Genomic DNA, 21,879 nt, shown 5'->3' with positions numbered 1-21,879 from the left:
TACACTGAGAACTTCAGTCTACCATCCGCAGACTGATGGGTTGGTAGAAAGGTTTAACCGAACCCTCAAGGCTATGATAAGGAAGGTGGTAAGTCGGGACAGGAAAGATTGGGACACCCTACTGCCCTATCTTATGTTCTCTGTCCAGGAGGTACCTCAGGCCTCAACTGGGTTTTCCCCCTTCAAGTTATTATACGGGCGTCACCCCTGTGGCATACTAGATATCTCAAAGAGATTTGGGAAGAGGAACCCAATGAGGGGAGAAATATAATAGAACATGTAATACAGATGTGAGACCCGGTCACCCCTATTGTATGGGAACATTTGGAAAAGGCACATGAGGCCCAGAGAACCCATTACAATTGCCAGGCAAAAGTCCAACAGTTCCAACCAGGGGATCGGGTGATGGTGTTGGTACCCATGGCAGAAAGCAAGCTTCTGGCCCAATGGCAGGGGCCCTATGAGGTGGTTGAACCCGTGGGGGAAGTAACCTACAAGGTGCGGCAGCCAGGACGCCAAAAACAAGAACAGATTTATCACATCAATCTTCTGAAACCCTGGCATGCACAAGAGGCATGCATAATTGTGAAAAAAGACCTAACCCAGGAAAACAAGCCTTCCAAACAGGTGAGAGTATCTCCTGATTTAACACCAAACCAGAAGAATGAGGTGTCTGAGATGATCTTCCGGAACCAAGATGTGTTCTTGACAAAACCAAGTCAAACAACCGAGACATATCACCACATCGTCATGAATCCTGGGGCCAGAATAACAATGAGGCCCCATCGGGTGCCAGTGGCTAAAAGGGAGGAAATAAAAGCAGAAGTAAAAAAAATGCTGGAGTTGGGGATCATCAAAGAATCCCACAGTCAGTGGTCCAGCCCAGTCGTGCTGGTACCCAAACCTGATGGCACCACAAGGTTTTGCAATGACTTCTGGCGACTAAACAAAGTATCCCAGTTCGACGCGTACTCAATACCTCGCATAGATGAGCTAGTGGACCATCTGGGTAATGCCCGGTATTTGACTACTCTAGACTCGACAAAGGGGTACTGGCAGATTCCCCTTGCGGAAGACACAAAGGAAAAGACTGCGTTCTCTACACCAGAGGGTCTTTTTCAATATACTGGCCTCCCTTTGGGACTACACGGGGCCCCAGCTACTTTCCAGCGCCTCATGGACAAGCTATTATGCCCACATAATAATTATGCTGCTGCCTACTTGGACTATGTGGTCATTCATACCCCAGACTGCGAAACCCCACCTAGAGGAGGCGGAGGCAGTCCTTGATACCTTCAGGCGAGCTGGCCTTACAGCAAACTCTGCCAAGTGCGCTGTAGGGTTTACAGAGGCCAAATAACTTGGCTACATTGTGGGAAAAGGTCCGGTAAAACCCCAAGTGAACAAGTTGGAGGCCATCCAAAATTGGCCCCGACCACATTGCAAGAAACAAGTCCGGGCATTCCTAGGTGTAGTGGGGTATTACCGACGATTTATCCCCCACTTTGCCACAAGGGCAAGTCTCCTGACAGACCTAGTGAAAGCCTGTGGACCTGATCTGGTGAGATGGTCTGACGCAGCAGAGGAAGCATTCACAGACCTACAGACGGCCCTCTGCAGTAACCCTGTACTGATAGCCCCTGATTTCACCAAGGAATTTATCCTGCAGACAGATGCATCGGAAGTAGGGTTGGGGGCCGTCCAGCACAGATGGTCGGGGAGGAGCAACACCCAATTCTCTACCTCAGTAGGAAACTCCTTCTGAGGGAACAAAAATATACAGTGGTGGAGAGGGAGTGTCTTGCCGTAAAATGGGCCATGGAAGCATTGCACTACTACTTGCTCGGGCGCAGGTTTGTCCTCATGACCGACCATGCCCCTCTTCAATGGATGCAGCGAAATAAGGAGAAGAACACAAGGGTGACCAGGTGGTTCTTATCCCTCCAACCTTTCCAGCTCCGTGTGCAACACAGAGCAGGGAGCCGTCACGGCAGTGCTGATGGCTTGTCACGTGTGCACTGTCTGGCTTCCCAAGCTGCCCAAGGGAAGCAAGGGGGAGGGATATGTGACAGACCCAGGCCAGTGTGGTACAGGAGTCTGGTAGAGGGCAAATATACTGGTCACTGGATGAGCAGTTTTCTGTTCCCTGAGTGACCAGGGCAGGGGCTGCACTAGAGTAATCAGGAACCTGCTAGAACCAGTTAAGGCAGACAGGCTGATTAGAACACCTACAGCCAATCAAGGCAGGCTAATCAGGGCACCTGGGTTTAAAAAGGAGCTCTCTCCAATCAGGTGGTGGGGAGCCAAAGGAGAGGCAGTGCATGTGAGGAGCAAGAGGGACAAGGAACTGACAGTGAGCAGGTGTGCTACTGGAGGACTAAGGAGTACAAGCGTTATCAGACACCAGGAGGAAGGTCCTGTGGTGAGGATAAAGAAGGTGTTTGGAGGAGGCCTTGGGGAAGTAGCCCAGGGAGTTGTAGCTGTCATGCAGCTGTTACAGGAGGCACTCTAGACAGCTGCAATCCACAGGGCCCTGGGCAGGAACCCGGAGTAGAGGGCGGGCCTGGGTTCCCCCCAAACCTCCCAACTCCTGATCAGACACAGGAGGAGTTGACCCCGACTGTGGGGAAGATCACTGAGGTGAGCAAATCTGTCAATAAGCGCAGGACCCACCAAGGTAGAGGAGGAACTTTGTCACAGTACTTAATTCCTCAGGCATCAGAGAGTGTTTACACTAGCAGCACTTCCATCGCAGATGAGAGCAGCGCTGTAGAGCAGCTATCCCACGGTGCAGCTCTCTCAACAGGTCTTGTGGGAAGGAGGATGAGAGGAAGGCATTCTGGGTCCCCGTTCAGTGCCCTGTGATGCACTGCTTCATGTCCCATCAGCCCCATTACTTCCTTGTTTCTTTTGTGGCATTTTTTTATCCCCCCCCCCGCAGCTGTCTGTCTGCTTTCCCCACCACATCTACAAGCAAAGGGAAAGGGAGTTTCAACCTTCCCAGGGCCTACGGGGGGAGGGGTGGACGTCCCTTTACTGGGTGTCAGAGCAGTGGAGATGCTGGCCAGAATGGTCACTTTTGGAACTGTGGGATATCCTCTGGAGGCCAAAAGATGTTTACACAGGAAGAAAATGTCTTCACTTTCCCAACAGTGCAAAAAGAACCGTGGAAAGAGGTATATGCCTCTCATGAAGGTGGCTTTCTTTTTGCAGTGAAACATCTGCATGACCCAGCCACTCCCAGTCTTTATTCAGGCCTAATTTGATAGTGTCACTGTGATAGGTTGGATCACAGAAACCCCCTGGGGGCTGCCAACTGATGTGCCAAGACTACTTCTGCCCCTGCTTTCCCTGCCAGCTTGGGACTTCAGCACCCTGTCTTGTTGAGCCAGACATGCCAGTCTGCTCCAACACAGACCCAGGGTGTGAACCATGTGCCCCAAAGCTGCAGACTTAACTGAAAGCAACTTGAGAAGTGTTCCTGTCTTTAACACTCAGAAGCCCAGCTCCCAATGGGGTCCAAACCCCTAATAAATCCATTTTACCCTGTATAAAGCTTATGCAGGGTAAACTCATAAATTGTTTGTCCTCTATAACTCTGATAGAGAGCTATCCACAGCTGTTTGCCCTCCCTCAGATATTAATACATACTCTGGGTTAATTAATAAGTAAAAAGTGAATTTATTAAATACAGAAAGTAGGATTTAAGTGGTTCCAAGTAGTAACAGACAGAACAAAGTGAATTATCAAGCAAAATAAAACAGAACACAAAAGTCTATGTTCAAGGAAACTGAATACAGCTAAAACCTCACCCTCAGAGGAACTCCAGTAAGCTTCCTTTTACAGACTAGTCTCCTTCTAGTCTGGGTCCAGCAATCACTCACACCGCCTGTAGTTACTGTCCTTTGTTCCAGTTTCTTTCAGGTATCTTTGGGGGTGAAGAGGGATCTCTTTAGCCAGTTGAAGACAGAATGGAGGGATCTCTCATGGGCTTAAATAGACTTTTTCTTGTGGATGGAGACCCCCTCCTCCCTCCTATGCAAAGTCCAGCTCCAAGATGGAGTTTTGGAGTCACCTGGGCAAATCACATGTCCATGCATGATTCGGTTTTTACAGTCAGCAGCGCTCACTCACATACTACCTTGAAGGTTCTCATGCAGACTTTTTATGTGGATTGGAGCCTTCCAAGATCCACTGTCCCTTAAGTGCTTCTTGACTGGGCACTTAATTTGCACATTCCTTTCTCAAGAAGCCAACCAAATGCTTTACAAAGGCTACTTAAAAATCAAGGAAGTACACAGCCAATATTCATTACTTCAAATACAAAAATGATACATGCATACAAATAGGAGGAATGTATTCAGTAGATCATAACCTTTACAGAGATATGTTACATGGTATATGTAGTATAAAACATATTCTAGTTATGTCATTTATACATTCATAAGCTTATTCCATAAAGCCTTATGGGGGGGCACTGTCACATTTAGCCACTCAAAGCATTTCTTATTCTAATAATCCATTAATAAATAATAAACATTTTAATAACTCACCTACATAAGAACAGCCATACTGGGTCAGACGAATGGTCCATCTAGCCCAGTATCCTGTCTTCTAACAGCAGCCAATGCCCGGTGTTTCAAAGGGTATGATATTCCAGGGTGGAGTTCAAATCACTGAGCGTCCCCACTTGCACTGCAACTTGAAGTGCCTCACAATGCTTCACTATTGTAGGTTGCAACTTGGGTCACTCACAAACAGCCTGCCAGCATGCAGGTCACACCCTGAGTACTTGTGTATAGTCACAGCCTGGTCCAGCAAATAATCAGCAAACACCAGCCACAATCTGGCTTCTAGCCGCCTTGGTTACTTACTTACAGGGTGACTCCAATACAATTCCTGGATTTTCATCAAAAAAAATATGTGTTTTGTACTGTCCAGCCCTTTCCTGGACAGTCCAGATATACTAGGTCTGTTGCCCCCTAAGGAGATCAATACACAACAGCTTGTCACCTTAAATGCAGTTACCCAAACAATTCACAACACTGGATTAACTTTAACTACAAGAACAAAACGAGTTTATTTAATTACAAAGAGAAGATTTTAAGTGAGTACAAGCAATGAGGCATTAAAGTCAGAAATGGTTACAAGAAAAATAAAAATAAAATGCTTCATAAACTTAACTTGATGTGGTTCAAGGTGGAATTCTTACCACGTTTTCAGTACAGTGCTGACTCCCATAGTCCAACAGCTGTTTCTTTTGTCATCTTAGGTGAAAAGAAAGAGATGGGTAGGAAGAGATAACTTTGGGCGTCTTTGCCCCTACTTTTATAGTTCAGTCATCTGTTTAAATGCCTTTTCCTGAGTGTGACCCCCTAAATAAAGTTCTTTCCAGCTGAGAGCAAGGAAACATGGAATCTGGTGAATGAAGGAGGCTGCATGCTATTTCTTTTCACCTATGTATGCTGAAATACAGATTTTCTTCGGCTTCTTTCTCCCCCTCCCCCCACTCACCACTTTCACTGTCTGAGGACTCTGTTTAACACATATACAAATTGAGATAAACACACATCCCTTTGTTTAAGACAGGCCTGCTTGGCCAGTTCTACCTAATCTGAGCTATGTGAGTTTGAACATGTGCCCTTAACATCATACAGGGGGATTTCATAACTTTACACTTAATATCATGGTAAAATGTATGTAGTAACATTATTGACCACTGAGTTATCTTTCAAATGATACCTCACTAGGCATATTTTATACAGACATTACTACAGTAGTGTGTAGGATGTGAATACAGAGGTGCATTTGTTCACAGAGCGAATGAACAGAACAGCAATTATCAAGTGACCCATCCACTGTTGTCCAGTCCTAGCATCCAGCAGTAAGAGGCTAGAGATATCCAGAGCTTGGGGTTGCATCTTTGACTATCTTGGCTAATAGCCTCCATGAACTTATCTTATTTCTTTTTGAACCCAGTTATGCTTTTGGCCTTCACAACATCCTCTGGCAATGAGTTTCACAGGTTGACTGTGTGTTGTGTGAAAAAAATTTAATCTAATTAATTTTGGTGACATTTCTAAATATTTAAACTTTCTTAAAAAAAAAGTAACTTTGACTGTTGAACAAGGAACTCAGAACAGTGAATAAGGAACTAGGAATAAGGACCACATTGCACCTTGGTGAAGAACACCCTTTTTGTTTCATAAGGAGTAGGCTGGCTGGACAACCCCTTGAAAATCCTGCAGAAGGAATGGAATATCCTTTGAAAAAGAGTCCTCTGTGCTGGCCTCCAACCCCATCTCAAGAAGACCTGCCATGAGGTAAGCAACTTATAGATGCATGTTTGCAGACAGCGGAGGAGGGTACAGAAGCCATCTTGGGCGTTCCTCCATCTCCATCTGAGAGAAATGTGGGGAGGAGAGGTGCTAAACCACAACATCTCAAAAAACTCTAAAAAAAGGTTCAGTTTGAATTCAACTCTAGCGATGAATAAAGCGATGTTATATATAATGGGATGGGGGAATTTCATGAATCAGTCACCTATCTCTGATTGGACTGTATACCATGCATTTGCACAAGTGCATAGAGATGCCAGGGCCAGGGCCGGTGCAACCACTAGGTGAGCTAGGCGGGCTGCCTAGGGCACTAAGTGGATGGGGGTGCCAAAAAGTGTGCTCAGAGGAGGCGGTGGAGTGGAGGTGAGCTGGGGCAGAGGGGCACAGGGAGGGCTGCCCACAGCCAGTAATGGGGGAGGTGGGTGCAGGGGAACCACTCCCTGCCCCAGCTCACCTCCGCTCCGCCTCATCCCCTGAGCATGCTGCCCCTATTGTAGTTCTCTTCCCCTCCCAGGCTTGCTGCACAAAACAGCTGATTGGTGCCACAAGCCTGGGAGGCGGCAGAAGTGGAGCAGCACCGGTGTGCTCAGGGGAGAAGGCGGAACAGAGGTGACCTGGGGCAGGGAGCTGCCGCGGGGGGGATGGAGGCCTCCCCGGCTCTTCCCCATGGCCCCTGCCCTTGCTCTGCCCCAACCCTGCCTCTTCCTGCCCCTGCTCCTCCCCAGCCCCGCCAGGGGAGTGGAGCAGGCTGGGGCGTGGGACCAGCCCCTGCCCCCCATGGAGGTCTGTGGCAGGGCCACACACAGTCCTCCCATGGAAGCCTGGGGCCAGCCCTCCCTCCCTGCCATGGAGGCCTGGGGCTCCACACAGCCCCCCTGCAGGCGCGCTGCGTAGGGCACCAAAACAGCTAGGGATGGCCCTGGCTCCTTGCACCAGCCCTGGCTAGGGCTCATCACAAGAGAGGAAGAACCTCTGGTGATAGTGAAGCTGTAGCAGCATATAAATTCTTTGGGAAGGGCAACAGGAATGACTGACAGAAGGGACTACTAAAGCTTGCTGGAATAAGTAGGATACAAAGCTGATATATCCAGAAAAGGCTGGAAGATGTCAGAAGCCCCCTTCCTTTGAAAATACTTCTTTCCTCCTCTGCTTGACTTCTTAAGGGAAGACAACTTGCTTTCCAACTCCACAGCAATTTTTGTCAGTGTGAACTATTCATGAGGATACAAGATTCTGCTTGATTATCTGTTAGACCTTTTCATTTGAGATAAAAATTTGGGTGATAGTGAGAAAAGACCCTGGAAGTAATCAGTACTGATTTAACCAATGAGCTATATACATTTTGGCTGCAAGCTCATTTTAGCGGCTAGTTACCAAGCACTTCTCATCCATATATAAAAAAGTGCTTTACAAAGGTGGGCAAGCATCATTATCCTCATTTTACAGATGAAGAAATGGAAGCACAGAGATGTAAGAACCTGTTTTTCCAAAAGTAGCCACTGCTTTTGGGTAGGCAATTTGAGGCACTTTTGCACCCATTTTTCAGAAGTGATGAAGAATTACAACTAGAGCTGGTCAGAAATGTTTTAATAAAAAAAAAAGTCAATGAATCAAAACCCAAACTTTTTGCAGGAAAGCATTGATTTCAACTAATTTCTCAACTCAAAAGATTTTTGGAAAATAAGTTTTACAACATCCTATTTGGTTCCATTTTGACATTTTTAAATGAGAAAAATATCAATTTTTCTGTTTTTAAATGACTTTTTATTCTGAAGTTTAAGATAATTATAATACACACTTTTTAAAAAAAATGGTCAAAATTGAAATGAAACATTTAAAACTGATGGAAATGAAATATTTGATTGATCTGAACTTTTTGTTGTTGATATTTCATTTGTGAACGTTTTTGAAATTTTGTCTTTTCACTTTGTTCTGTGACAGGAAACATTTCTGATATTTTGAGAATTTTCAAGAGACAGAAAAACCACGTCCTGCTACGCTCTACCTATTCCTCTATTTGAATTCAATGGAATCTGTAGATTCTTGTCACCAGAAGTGAGTTTACAGTAAAACACAGGGTGCCCCCTACAACAGGGGGCTCCAAGGCCGGGCAGTTGCGGGGGCAGAAACTTGGTCCTGCCAGCTCCTGGGGTTCCTGCTGCAGTCTCCACACCCACCGGCAGCCAAGCTCCCCCCTCTCCAGAGTGTGCAGTGTTCTCACCCCGCCCTCGCCCTCGCCCTCCCAGAGCTTCCCCCACTACCAAACAGCTGGTTGCCAGTGCTCAGGTCTCTCTGGGAAGGAGGGAGAGGAACAGGGCCACAGCAGTCTCTGGGGAAGAGGCGGAGAAGAGGCAGGGGAGGGGCCTTGGGGAAGGGTTGGATCACAGAAACCCCCTTGGAACTGCCACCTGTTGTGCTAAGTTGAGCATAGTTGAGCGGGATCTGTGCACAGCTGATTGCTTTGAGGTAGTGATAGTGATTTTAAGTGAGTTTTAAGTGTGGTGGCTGGAGAACAAACAAAGTGGTTACTGGTTTGTTATTTTCTGTTTGCTTATTTCAGGTAAGGGAAGTAGGGACAGAAAAGGAAGCAAAAATAAATAAGATTGAAGATCAGAAGAAGCTAGAACTATACAAGTTGCAAATTGCCCAGAAATGCTGAACACTGGGCATTGTGAAAGTCTCTGGTAACTAAGAATCCTCTGAGCTGAGTGCATCCCAGTTTCAGTGAACTGCAGAGGGGGTGTGGCCCAGCAGAAGAAAGCAGGAAAATGACACTTCTGTCTGCTCCAACAAAGACCCAGGGTCTGAATAACTTGCTCCAAAGCTGCAGGTTTACCTGAAAGCAGCTAACAGAAACGTGCTTGTCTCTAACACTCAGATGTCCAACTCCTAAACCCAAATTTATGAGTTTACTCTGTATAAGTGCTCCACACCCCAACCTCCTGCCCCAACCCTGAGCCTCTTCCTGCATCCTAACTCCTGGCCAGACCCTGCACCCCAGCCCCCAACCTGCTCCTGCATCGCAACTCCCTCCCAGACCCTGCATCCCCAACCCTGACTCCTGCACCCCCTCACACACCTCCAGCCACCTGCCCTCCCTGACTCCTACACCCCCCCACACACTCCCAACCTTGACTCTTGCACCCCTCTGACACTCTCCCAGCCCCCTGCACTCCCTGATTCCTGAAACTCCCCATACTCTCTGCCTCCCCACACCTTCATCCCCTTGCCCTCCCTGACTGCTGCACCCCCTGATCCCCACTTGCACTCCTTGCACCAAATGGGAGCTGCCCCAGGTAAATACTCCACACTCCAACCCCTGCCCCAGCCCTGAGCTCCCTCCCACACCCTAACTCCTGGCCAGAACCTGCGCCCCAATCCCCAGCCTGCTCCCAAACCCTAACTTCCTCCCAGACCCTGCACCCTCAGCCCTGAGCCCCCTCCTGCACCCTAAGTCCTGGCCAGACCCTGCACCCCAACATTTTTTTAATAAAGCAATCTTATCCAAAGCACTTTACAATAGTTAGCTAACGTTACAAACAATATTTGGAAAGATCATTAAGTGGTCCGCAGAGACCCTCAGTGATTTTCAAGTGGTCTGTAGAAAAATAAGTTAGACTACAAAAACAGTCAACGTACCTCACTTTATTTTCATTTACTTCCTATTACTTATAGGAGGAGGATGAAGAAAAAAAAGAATGAAAAACGGGCAGAGGGGGGAGATAAGGGAGAAGGTTCTTTTTCTTGGCTGGGTTCCAAGTAGGGGTCCCAAAAATGAAGCTGGGCACTGGGTCTCACTAATTCTAAATCTGCCACTGCTTGTTACCCTTTGAAAACCATCCATCAGCAGCATTTCATCGTATATTGAGATAGTTCTGAATTAAGTTCTAATTTCCTGGGCCAAATTTTGCTCTTGGTTCTGCATATGCAATACTCACTAAAACCAGTGGGAATTGTAAGCACATAGCCAAATGCAGAATTTGGATTCCTCCATCTTGTTGGTTATAAATTCAACTAAACATTTTCTGAAAGACACTCTCTTTTTATAAATCATACTGTACTGTGAACTGAATAAGGCTGTAATCATTTACAGGTAAGATAAGACTCTTGGCAGCGATGCACCTAACTTTCTGTCTTTTTGCTGCAATGGTACAAAGATGAGGTTTAAGAAATGTGGTAAATAATAGTCAATAAGCAGTGTTAATTTTAATAATATATTTTGCAAAATATTAGTTGATTACCTTGTGTTCTATGTGATCTCATTGCTTGTGTTTATAGGACAACTGACAAACCAGGGCTATTTGGTTTAGCCAATGTTAATCCAATAATTAGCTGTTTCTTCCTCCAGACCTTCAGGGCAAGATTTGGCGGTGGTTAAATAATATTCACGGGAATATGATAATAGATCACTGTGTGCACTCGTTTTACCTTCTCAACTCTAGAAAAAACTTATCTTGGTGAGAGGACCAATCACATCATATTTGTCAAAACAAACAAATGGGACAGATTCGGCTCTTAGCTATGCTGGTTTAAATCCAAAGTAGTTCCCCTCAAGTCATATGACTCCAGATTTACACCATTGTAACTGAGGAGCAGAATTTGGTTTATTGTGTATTTTGCAGTGGCAGTTGTTTCCCTGGTCTTCCACTGAGTTAGTTTATTAAAAACACCACGAAGAATATAGCTAAGGTTTAACCAACAAATCAAATATAGAAGAAATAATGCAATCTTCATCAGTGCCAGCAAGAGGGTAAGAGCCAAAAGGATGTTACTTAATTGTAGCCATAAAGAAGTCTAGGGGGGAGAGTGCAGAGTTTGCAGTCTCTTCTCAGCCAGCTCCATTTTAAAAAGAAAAAAAGGCCCGCAACCACATGTATGAATTTGTGTGAAGATAGCGGATGTTCTACAGCATCAGACAAAGCTGCCTCTGATCTCAAAAAGAACAGCATGGTTCTTAATCCGGCCTGGACCCACTGAGTGATACCAGTCACCTATCCCTGAAGGAGGATCAGACCCAGATAATTAGGAGAATAAGAATTGAACTCCCAGTGTGCCTGTATGGATGACCAGCATGCAGGGAGATCTAAGACATAGTATGTATTTGCACCCCCGACTCTCACATACTTAACTATTATTCGAAGCCAGAATGCGTATGCTTAGCTTCTAAATTTAACTTCTAGCTTAAAAAAAACCCCCAAAAATCCCACACACCACATAGTAGGCCAAGTTGTGATCGGTTACAAAAGGGTAATTACAGAGCAACAGTATTAACTTCAATTAAGTTTCACTAGATTTACTGTAGAGCAATAGAGAACACAGTTGGGCCCCAAGACAGATTCTAAAATGTAACCTGACACTCTACTTTCTGAAAACTCTGTTGCAGAGGAGAGACGCACACTGAATCTCACGCAATTAGTTTAAAGAGATGACTATGTGATTATCAATTATAGTAACTTTGGGCCTGATTCTGATCTCATACTATTTTTTCACTGGTAACACCACTGAGATCAGAATTAGGCCCTATGGGTTTAGGATTATTATTTTACTGCCATAAAAGCCTTTATAGAATTAAAAGGCAAAGTCTGAGAGCTAGCTCAGGGGAAGGGATAGCTCAGTGGTTTGAGCATTGGCCTGCTAAACCCAGGGTTATGAGTTCAATCCTTGAGGGCATCACTTAGGGATCTGGGGTAAAATTAGTGCTTGGTTCCACTAGTGAAGGCAGAGGACTAGACTCAATGACCCTTCAGGGCCCATTCCCATTCTAGGAGATAGATATATCTCCAATTCACCTCCCTTAATTAGTGATAGAGGGGTGGCTAAGCAGTTTTCTGCTTAACATCCTGTCACATCTCCTCCCTTTTTCTGAACCACCAGGAGAGCACTATACACTGTCACAGGCATAAAGACATAAGAACGGCCATACTGAGTTAGACCAATGGTCCATCTATCCCAGTATCCTGTCTTCTGATAATGGCCAACACCAGGTGTTTCAGGGAGAATGAACATTCCCTGTCACCCTGTGACGTTGCTCTCCATATAGTTTATGAATGTGAATATGATATAACTGGAATATGCTTCATGCAAGATATCATTACAAAGCTCATAATCTACTGAGTGTGTTCATCCTATTTGTTTGCATGTATTATTTCTATGTCTGGAGTTAGGAGAATAAGATATAAACTTGTATTACTAAGGTAAACATATTAAGTGGAAGCCATTAAGGGTGCTTCAGAATAAATGCCCTGTAAATGGCTGTTTACTTGCAAATCTTCCTGGGTATGTGTGGGCCAGTCCTGGAAGAATGGAGGCTGGGGTCTCAAAGGACATGTGAACATGTTACCTGATACTGGAATCCATCTTAAATCTGGTGCTTTTCCATTTAGAAAAAGATTCCTGCCTTGTGCCAAAGCTATAAAAGGGGGTAGAACAGAACAAATGTAACTGCCAGTCATGAAAACGCCCCTGCTTTCCACCTAAGATGTCTGCTGGAACTAACAAAGAGTGTACCAGGGGAAAGGATTGGGCCCAGAGTAGGAAGGAGTCTAGTCTGTGAAAGAAACTTATTGGAACATCTCTGAGGGTGAGATTTTACCTGTAATCAGTTTCTTAATGTATTAGGCTTAGACTTGCGTGTTCTTGCTTTATTTTTTGCTTAGTGACTTACTTTGTTCTGTCTGTTATTATTTGGAACCACTTAAATCCTACGTTTTATACTTAATGAAATAACTTTTGTTTATTAATGAGCCCAGAGTAAGTGATTAATACCTGGGGGAGCAAACACCTGTGCATATCTCTCTATCAGTGTTATAGAGGGCAGACAATTTATGAGTTTACCTTGTATAAACTTTATTCAGAGTAAAATGGATTTATTTGGGGTTTGGATCCCATTTGGAGCTGGGTGTCTGGGTGCTGGAGATTGGTGACCTGCTGAGCAATTTTTGGTTAAAGTTTGCAGCTTTGGGGGCGTGGACCAGACCTGGGTCTGTGTTGCAGCAGGCTAGGGTGCCTGGCTCAACAAGGCAGGGTTCTGGAGTCCCAAGTTGGCAGGGAAAACAGGCTCAGAGGTAATTTCAGCACATCAGGTGACAGTCCCAAGGGGGTCTCTGTGACTAAACCCATCACAGTGGTGTAGTTGAACAGGATCTGTACAGAGCTGATTGCTTTGAGACACTGGTAGTGATTTTGAGTGTGTTTTAAGTGTGGTGGCTGGAAAACAGGTTACTGGTTTGTTGATTTCTGTTTGCTCATTTCAGGAAAGGGAAATAGGAACAAAAAACAGGGAACTGAGTGAAAGCAGTAGAGTGATTGCGAAGTGGAGCTTTTTAGGCTGCAAGTTACAGAAAAGGAGAGGGAGCACCAGAGATTATTGCAACTGAAAGAACTGGAGCACATGCCCATTCCCAGTTTCCGGCAAACAGAGGCTAGGGATGCTTCAGAGGCAAGGGGCACTGAGTGGTTTGAACTAGAGTAAATGGTGGTATGATGATGCTCCCCATAAGGCTTTATGGAATATGCTTATGAATGTATATATGACAAAACTAGAATGTGTTTTATGCTGCATATGCCATGCAACATATATCTGTAAAGGTTATAATCTACTGAATCTATTCATCCTGGTTGTATGCAGGTATCATTTTTGTACAACTGTCACATCCACATCATCTGTTTTTACCAAGCATGACTTCAACAGTCCTTGAATCATATCAGCAGGATCTTTTTGTTTGGACTTATTCAGATTCTTTGTCTGGTTTTCTTGCACTTGTTTATAATATTCATTTATTGAAAACAACTCAACCCATTTTTCATGGTTTATTTCCAAGCATGCAAAAATTATAGGTTATTGTACTATCTTAATACCTTTCACTCATTTCTTGCATTTGGGCATACAATAGGGGTAAATTGTGTAGGCCCAATAGTCACAACAGGTCGTACAGACAACAGCCTTCTTCCCTATGCAATGCCAATTCATTCTTAGAGCACAATCCATCCTGTGTGTTGAAAGAGGCACGGGTCCTGTGGAAAAATTATATGTAATCATCATGCATATGCAGGAAAGGGCTGATGTAAGGTTGCAGTGGCCATTTTGATTCTGGCATTCCCTAACTTACGAGTTCTTGACTTTGCAACCTACATGTTCTTTTAACAGGTGTGTATGTCTGTAGAAGGTAATATTTAGGTAAACAGAATAAAGAAGAGTAGAAGTTAGAGCTAGCAGGATAAAGATGTGGCTGAATTAAATGGCTCACTGTGAGAAGACAGGTATTTTAAAAGTATGTGGAGTGAGCAGGACAGAGGTTTTCTAATGGCCATGATATCTGGGGGCAGGATATGTCCATACTGGATATGTCCATACTGCAGCTGGAAATGCACCTCCCAGTCTGACTGTATGGCTACATTTGGAATTTCAAAGCGCTGCCCCAGCAGTGCTGCGGGAGCGCTGCCGCGGCAGCGCTTTGAAGTGTGAGTGTAGTCAGAGCGGCAGCGCTGGGAGAGAGCTCTCCCAGCGCTGCATGTAAACCACATCCCTTACGGGTGTAGCATGCAGCGCTGGGAGCCGCGCTCCCAGCGCTGCTGCCCTGATTACACTGACGCTTTACAGCGCTGTATCTTGCAGCGCTCAGGGGGGTGTTTTTTCACACCCCAGTTGCAGCGCTGTAAAGTGTGAGTGTAGCCAAGGCCTGAGACAGACTTGTGTTAGCTCTGCTTGCGCTAGCATGCTAAAAATAGCTCTGTGGCAGGAGTAGGCTTATGCTCAGAATACAGCAGCGCCATTCAGACCTATCTGACTTAGCAGTGAAAGAAAGAATAGCTGATAGATGTAGAGAGCAATTATAGGAATGTGAAGAAATTTGGACCCCACCTCTTTATACATTTGCTGAGATAGCTCAAATAATGCCAGACTTCTCTGCCATCTGACTCTTCTGCCTTTCCCCTCCCTCTTCCTGCTCCCACTTTCTCAGGTCTCCTTCCCATTTTTGTCTATTGGTGTATGTCTCTTTTATTAATTATTATTGTTAACCCCACCTTAACATGTTATGTTTGTGTATTATTGTCTGGTTTTGTGCTTGGTCTTGCAGCTTTGACAAATAATTGCATCATTTTATGGGGTAGCCTGTGAGATGTGCGGTGTTTGCTAATGTAGTTTACCTTTTTGTCGTTTGTGTCTGTATGAAAGTTCATAAAAAATGAATCACAAAAATAAATAGCACTGTGTAGGTTGTCGTGCAGGCAGCAGCTCAGGCTAGCCCCCCCAAGCTCTGATGAAGTGCTAACACACATCGGTTCCAGGCTGGAAGGCACACCCCTAGCTGCACTGTCCATCAAACCAGCTTTTTGTCAACCGTGCCAAGGTCATTGCAAGGATTGGTCCTCTGAGTTCCCAGCCAAAACCCCTTTAAGCTGGATTTAACATGGGATGTTCCCTTTGAACACAAATACAATTCTCCAGTTTTTCAAACTGGCCAGGACTTATCTGTGATTTTTCACACACTCTCTCTCTCTAATATATATAAAAATTGCCCATTATAAACCCTGCCCAGAATGGTGCTTACCAGGTACTGTTCTGCATGTTTTTGGAGCAGGTTGCAGTTTGGCAGTGGTTATATCAAATGTGCCACCACTAAATAGGAGCTGCATCTTCCCCAAAGCAGCACGGGGGAAGCATATTGCACTGATGCCATAGCTGAAAATGTACTGCAAACTCTTGAGAACATGATAGATGAGGAAAGATCACTTACATCATCCTGCTTCAGGAAAGGGCTTTTGATTTCAGATAATTAGGAACATTGATGTTATAACTATGAAAGGCCTATTAAAATTTAATGACCCCTCTGCTTATCCCCAGCAAGATAGAGTCTGTAGCCTGATCCTATAATGAATGTCAATTGGTACTCAACTTATGAGAGAAGTGTACTAAGGTTCTTGTCCCAGAATCAGACTTAAGAGTCAAAATTGACAAGTTTGATGTCTTGTAGAGAACCCTGGCGTGTATGGCAAGGGCACTCACATGGAGAGCAAAACACAACCTTAGCCACCTTTATTAATACAGTTAACAGAGACAAGAAAGCTCCAAACCACATAAGCAAATAACAAGAATAGAGTATTAGAGAATTCTTAAAGGTTATTCCTCACATAGTATATGCTCATAGACTTATATACTCAGACCCCTTTCTTGGAGATCTGGTGATAAGAGATGAAGAGACAAAGGACCAGACGTGTCTCTGGCATGCCAAATGGGTCCAATGGTCCAGATCCCCAATGCTTGAAGATAGGTGATATATTATAGCACTAAAATATTGAAGGGTAGAGGCTAGCTATCTTCATGTGAGTCCTTGCTTATATAGGGCTTGGGATATACCAAGAATATTCATACAAACACCCAGCCTCTTCTGTCCATATCCAACTTCCTCATCTTCATAATATTGGGCTGCGTTTTCCCGATAGGCCATTATGTTAAGCCCTACTGACTCATTACCTTATTGCTAAAGAAAGTTTGTGGTTAGACATCTGTCAACAATCCTATTCTAAAATAGCCAAGCTCAGTATTTCTGCCTAGTCTCATTTTATGTCAATTTTTGGCAAGCTATTTCCAGTTCCTCAAAATCTAGGGTGATCATTAGGTCACTTTTTCTTTGCTAAAGGTCAGAGGCCCATGTCTTTTATGCTAACTTGCTTAAGTTAATGTCTTACAGGATGCAGGCCTGTAGGTTCCTCACATTACTGCTAAATAAAATAACGGCTATAAGTCACATATACTAGATATTATAATTATAATACTAGATATTAAACCAGTTCTGCAGGTGATCTCAGCCAAATGGCTTTACTGCATCCACTTCATTGCTTGCGTAGTGCTTTATGTATTTTCATTTTAAATACTTCCTTCTTGCTGAGTCAATCAGATGTAGTTGGCTGCCCTGATGTTTAGGAAATATTTATCAGGAAACTGCTGACTCCCTTTCTTGGGAATTGATAGGATAGGGGGTGTTTCTGTTCAGCCACCAGCAGCAACTTCTGAAACGGTTCCTCTTATAGTTGCCTGATCTTGCTGCTCTCATTAATTTGTGGGTTCAGGTGACTTCTTGGGAGCATGTTATAGATCCAAAAAGAGACAATAAGTGAAGACAGACAATTGGGGAAAATCCTGCCCCTAATGCTATCTGGATGGGGTTTAGTTCTCCTGGCTTTCTCTCTCCTCACTGAATTGACAGTTGGTCTTTTCAACTGTTAACTCCTAGAATTTTGGTCTGGTCCCAGGTTAGGAACTTGCTGATGATCAAAACAGGATCAGGAGGATCATGTGTTGTTTGCACATGATTGAAGTCAGGTAAGTGCTGTTTGTTGGTTCCAAAGGAAAGGTCAGCAGGAAAGAAAGAGTGAGTAACTTCTAGCATACTGCAGATTCACTTAAGAATTAAGGAGAAACAATTGTAACAAGAGGTAATTTAAGATGGAAATCAGTGAGAGAAAATGTATTAAATAGACAGGAATGAGAGAAGGAGTAACTCTTCACTTTTAGTCAGCCAAATATTCTTCTCCTACAGGGGTTTTAAGTTAAGGAGGAAAAAGAAGTTTTCACCTAGAAGCATCAGTCTGAGGGTATAAATTAAGGCACATCTACACCTGGATGAGTAATGTGCTTCCTGCTATCATTATTTGTAAAACCTAACTAGATCAACACCACCCAGGTGACCTGCCAAAAACTGGGAATGTGAATACTATACAGTTGGGAGTTTTAGAATAACATTGACAATAGGAATAAAAGAGATAAGATTCCTTTGTGGCTGTGTAATTTGTTTTGGGAGATGATTTAAGGATAAACCTCTTCCATAGTGGTAACAGGTAAGAAAATCCCTTCACTGTATGCAGATCTGGTAAGGAGAAGAATAGATATTTGCTGAAGAACATTAGCAAGATTTAGAGAATCTGGCTGGTAACGTCACATAAATCTATAACCCAAAGCCACACTGTCCCTGTCCCTACAGCTGACTAGAGAGGAGATGCTGATTCTTAATCAATGTTCCTACCAACAGACTTCTTTACAACATTCTGACATTTCTTTCAAACAGAAAGGCTCCCTGCTCACATCACAGACAGTTTGTGCACATTTCAGATATAAAACCAGCTTCAGTAGTCAGGCAAACATTCAGGGAATTAACTGATAGTAGTATCAATATATAGGATGTATTACTGCACATCTAAAAACATAACTATCAAATTTGGTATATCAATGTACTGCTCTGTGAAAGAATCCAAAGAACTATTGAAGTTGTACAAGGATAAAAAGTACAGATTTTTCTCTATCAGCATATTTAAAATAACTTAATTTTTCATTGCTTTGGACCAGAAACAGGGGTTGGCCAATCACTCCCTTGGAGGCCTTTATAAATTAACATTAATTTTTGCATGTATACCTGATTATTTAATGAGGTTTGTGGCAGCTTCAAATAGCACAGGGCACTTGATTAGCAAGGACAGGAACTAACACATTGCCTATGGTTGGCCCATTGATATACTAGCTACTCACAGGTACATCAGCATATATAGAGCTATCGTGTTTATTATGTCTACCACTTAACATTTTCAAAGATTTTTAGAAACTTAACCAATCCATACAACACTCTATGAGAAAGGTATCATTTCCATTGTACAAATGGGGAAACAGAGGCTGAGGTAACTGAATTGCCTAAGGTCATAGAGGGAGTCAGTGTCAGAGATGGAATTAGAATTCAGGGGTATTGGCTCTTGGGTGTGTATTCAGGCCAGTAGACCAGAGGTCTCTTACCTGTCACTAAAGGTAGAATAGTCTCTAAAGAAATATAATTAATTGGCACTAGCTAACGCTGTGTTTTCATTCCCCTTGGAATGAAATCTTGGAATTAAGTTACTCACACTAACATGGTTCTAGGATGCCATAGTGCAGGCTTCAGGATTTTGCCCAGCACAAATAAACTATTCGCATGATAGGAAATAATGACACACAGGAGGGTGGAGAATGGTTTCCTTGCTGTTTTTACAACATCCTGCAAATGAGTCTGGAAGCAAGTGGAACAAGTAGAGGCCTGAAAAATTCATCTTAAATCCCAACCTTTCTGTTATGGAGCTCGATTTTAATCAAACCCACCTTACTATCAGCTGCTGAAAATGATGTGCTATTCACACTACTAAAAGCGCCTCTTGCCTGTATCCATTACCCTATTAGAGAGCAAGCGGGTGAGGTAATATATTGTTATTGGACCAAGATTTTGGTGAGAGACATACACTTTGGAGCTTACACAGAGCTCTTCTTCAGCTCCGAAAGCCTGTCTCCCTCACCAACAGAAGTCGGTAGAATAAAAGCTATTCCCTGCCCCACTTGGGGTCTCTGATATCCTGGGATCCCGAGGGCTGCACTCCCTTCTTACTCACCCTGTCAGTTTACACTCCAGTCCGCGCCTCATTTACGCAACATCCGCTGGTTGCCCTATTGCAAAGCGATTGACCTGTGCAACGCAGGATGCAGCTCAAGCGAAAGTTATTTCTGTTCAAAGCCCTGGAAGCCCACGCTGAGACCACCTCCCCCCACGCCTGTCTCCGCGACTCCCAGCTGGGCTCTAGCGAACGGCTGGGTCTGGCTTCTGTGGGTGTCCGGCCAGCACAGTGGGGGGAGCGTCCTCTGGCTTGTCTCCGTTTTACCTAACAGGAGACGCGCTCCGACAAAGCAGCTGTCGCCGCAACATCTGGCAGGAGGCGGGGCCTGCCTCTGGCCACGCTCCCCGGCCTCCTGGACGTCGTCTCCCGCGTTGGGGCACTTGGAAGCGGCTCAGCCCGCAGCGCCCTCCCACCGCCAGCCCCAGCATGCTGGGGGCGGCGTTCCCCGGCTAACCCCCCCGCTTGTTTGCTCCGCAGAGTGGCCCGCGCGGGCTGGGGACAGTGAGAGGGGCCGGAGTCCAGCAGCCGGGCAGGCACAGTGAGTAAAGCGCCAGCTTTGGGGGCGCTTCGCCGTGCCGTGCTGGGAGGCGGGGCGGGGGGCGCGCTTGGGGCTGGCCACCGCTGGGAGAGAGCGGGGTTGGGGCTGGCCCCCGGGGGTGGAGTGGGGGGGGGAGGGAGAGCGAGGTCGGGGCTGGGCCCCTGGAATGGGGAGGGGGAGGGCGGGGTTGCGGCTGGACCCCGGCGCTGCACTGCTGGGGGCCAGCTGCTGGGTCAGGTGGAGGAAGCTGCGCCCCCGGGAGGCCGGGGGCTGGGAGCGGGGCAGGGACGGTGTGAACGCGGCTGGGTTCCCCAGCGCCCCGGCGAAGCAGCCCGCGCTGTAGCGCAGGGAGCCAGAGGCGCGCCCCAGGCAGGCTGGCCCGGGGAGCGCGTGTCGGAGGCGAAGGGGCGAGGCGCTGCTCCGAGCCGGCGATGGGAGCAGAGAGGAAGGCGCGTGACGGGGTGAAGAAGCGGCGGGTGGTGTGTCCCCCGGCGCTGCCGGACCCCTCCGTGAGGCCGTGTGTGTGTGTGTGTCCTGCTTCCCCGCGCTGGCCCCTTTCCCAGCAGGAATTCGGTTCCCCGGGCAGCGGGAGAGCGGGGGCAGGGCGTCTCCTCGCTTGCTTCCAAATCCTCCTCATGCCTGCCGAAAAGATCGCGTCTGGGTCCGTAATGGGAGCTCCGGAGGCGTTGCCTTTTTCCCTCTGATTTCTGGCAGCAGGAAACAACCAAGGCACAGCCCGACTGTTTTTGTGAAAAGATTCAAGTAGCAATCGCAAGGAGTAACACCACTTAGCGCACTTTCGTTAGTACAGGTATTTCCTCTCCTGCCAGCTGATCCATGTGGTAGTCTCGCTGATCTCTCTCTAACTATGTATATCTCTACCTGCCCTGCACATTTGTTTGCTAGATTTCAAGTCTGAAGAGCTATAAGCTGAGAGGACCTGTATGTAGCATGAAAAATCTGAAAAATTTGTCTCTTGTTCCTCTTTGGAAAAACCCGCGTAGATGCGAAAGCCCTTTACAGCAAACTGATTATAGGCACAGTGCTGTCAAAAGCAGTCTTCAGACAAATCTGAAGAGAGATTCTCCCACCCTCACCCCCCTTTTAGTCTCTTTCAGTTACAGCAATCCTAGGTGTTAACTTGTAACAATAGTAAATAAAAACACCCTCAAACAGAAGTGATTTTTTTTTTAAATTGAGTGCCCCTTGTTACCAAACGAAGGTGTGGGTTTTTCCCTTACTAAAATATAGTTAACATCAAGTGCATTTTAAAACAAACAAACAATAGTTTACAGGTAATCCTTTGATAGACTGTTTCTTAAGTATTATGCAAAGGCAGCTACTTTTTTGTCACTGAAAAAAAATCTAAGAAAGTTTCTATTTGTGTGCCATTATTTGGTGGCTTTGAAGAGTATGATTTGAACAGTGTATTTTGGTTTTGACAGTTAATATTCAGATTATAGTTATTTAAAATTATGAGCCCAATCCTGCAGTCTTTATTCAGGCAAAATTTCCACTGAAATCAGTGGGAGTTTACCTGATTATAGGCCTGAACCAAAACCCACTGAAAGCACTGGGAGTCTTTCCATTTACTTT

General features: G+C 45.3%; 1 protein-coding gene across 8 annotated transcripts in view; it reads left to right on the top strand.

Moving 5' to 3' along the window:
- The first annotated feature begins 19,762 nt into the window (after positions 1-19,762).
- Positions 19,763-21,879, top strand: part of ST3GAL6 (ST3 beta-galactoside alpha-2,3-sialyltransferase 6) — a 77,320-nt gene continuing 75,203 nt past the window's right edge. For 4 of the 8 annotated variants that reach the window (XM_030583268.1, XM_030583317.1, XM_030583233.1 and 1 more), the window contains exon 1: positions 19,763-20,283. The gene's annotated coding sequence lies outside the window, so the exon portion shown is untranslated. Of the gene's footprint in view, positions 20,284-20,729; positions 20,745-21,000; positions 21,095-21,879 lie in introns of those variants that run through there. The other 4 variants (XM_030583288.1, XM_030583260.1, XM_030583307.1 and 1 more) reach the window with 3 other exon arrangements.

This window comes from Gopherus evgoodei, chromosome 1 (genome assembly GCF_007399415.2).
Source record: "Gopherus evgoodei ecotype Sinaloan lineage chromosome 1, rGopEvg1_v1.p, whole genome shotgun sequence".
NCBI lineage: Eukaryota > Metazoa > Chordata > Testudines > Testudinidae > Gopherus > Gopherus evgoodei.
This window is presented reverse-complemented; position numbering and strand designations above follow the sequence as displayed.